We start from the raw sequence: 1,945 nt of genomic DNA, 5'->3' as shown, positions 1-1,945 counted from the left end.
AAAGTCACTGAATACTATGTTGAACTTCCTATGTAAATTTTACTTCAATAAACTTGGTTGGGGTGTGTGTGTGTGTGTGTGGACTTGAAGAGGGTAGAAAGGCCTGGCCATCTATTTCTAAAAATGAGTCAAATGAAAATATGCATCAGAACAAGTAGATCACAAATGATACAGACATGGAACAGAACCAGGCAATACTTTGTTCCAGTGCCTACTGAATCACTATATATCAGGAACCAGCTCAAACGGTAGCTAACAACATCACAATAAATTAAACTTTTTAAACAAATATTGTTTAAAACAAAAAGAATTTCCATCCACCAGCAGCTTGCTAAGAACTGACAGCAAGCTACAGACTCATTGGGAAATATAACAACAAGATGTTAAGATGAGGACTGCCAAAACAACAAGTCTGTCCTGGAGAAATTGTGACCAGGTTGCCCCTGGGAAACAAGGACACTGAGACGTTGTCTCCCATACTTTGGGCAGGTTGTTACTTAAGGAGGGACTAGTCCCTAGAGAAGGACACCATGTTTGGAAAGATGGAGGGCCAACATAGGAGAGGAAGATGCTCAACAAGATGGATTCATACAATGACTGTAACACTGGGCGCTCAAGTGTCTTGGAGATGATGAGGATGACACAAGATAGGGTGGGATTCTGATGTTGAGTTGTTATGTGTTGCACTCAATTTGGCTCCCGTAACAACTGAGATGCGCACAATTCTTCTAAAAGGAAGGGAAGAATCTAACAAACTTTGCATTGGTTGCACATTGACTCTTTTATATATTTAGATTTACAAATTGATGTTGCTGTTGATGATTGCTTTCCAGTCGAGCATGACTCATAGCGACCTTATAAACAAAAGGCCTGAAGTCTCTCTACAACTATTGACATTTATCAAAGTTCATAGAGTTTCCAGAGGTATGTTGTTTAGGAAGTGGATGCCACTCCTGCTTCCAATAGAGATCTAAATCTATACAGATATCTATATACAAGTCATTTAGTTTGAGTTTTTAAAGTCAATTCTAGGACCTTCCATGTTATCAGTCAGTATTTTACACTTTACATTCTCAGTATTAAATTACATTTAATTATTTAGGAAATCAAGTGGCCATAACAAACTGAAGGGCCTAGTGTTACTAATTCATTCATTGCTGTCAAGTCAGAACCAACTCATAACTGACCTTCCATTAGGTTTCAGAGGCTGTAAATTAATTGCACAGGAGACTGGATGTAGATCATATGGGAGCAGATTGAGTATCTTTCTCCCACAGAAGAGCTGGTCACTTCCAACAGCCAGAGAGATGCAGCTTTTGAGTTAGCAGTACAATTACCAATGGACTACATCACCTTCTAATTATATATTTAAATGGACATCTTTAAACCAAGAATACCAAACCTCAAAACAACAGGAGGTGATTATCTTCCTGATTGGGAATGCTGGTGGCTTTGAACTGCAGATTTATGGCCTTCTGGTTAATAGCACAATTTTTACATGTTACAGAGCCAAATACCCACCATACTCTGTATTACTTGATTTGCTCACCTAATTAATACTACATCCATCCTTCTCCAGAGCACCAGGTGGTGAATTTGAATCAAGTCTCTTTAGGATTACAGTGCAGCTTCTTAATATGAGGCCAGAGGTTAAAAAAAACCCTTTTTATCAAGAGCCCACCTCTTAATTACTAAGGCAACTAATATTTCTGGACACACCCTAAATGAACACTGTCTCACAGAACACCAACTACTCATATGCAAATTCAAGCTAAAGCTGAGGTAAATTAAACCAAATCCAAGGTAACCAAAGTATGACTTTGAGTCTATCCCACCTGAATTTCAGAACCATCTCAGGAACAGGTTTGAGGCTTTGAACACTAATGAGCGAAGACCAGATGAGTTGTGGGAGGATATCAAGGGTATCATCCAGGAAGAGTGCAAA

Source organism: Elephantulus edwardii, unplaced genomic scaffold (assembly GCF_000299155.1).
Source record: "Elephantulus edwardii isolate Elephantulus edwardi_28Jun2011 unplaced genomic scaffold, EleEdw1.0 scaffold00098, whole genome shotgun sequence".
Taxonomy (NCBI): Eukaryota; Metazoa; Chordata; class Mammalia; order Macroscelidea; family Macroscelididae; genus Elephantulus; species Elephantulus edwardii.
Note: the sequence above shows the minus strand (reverse complement) of the source record.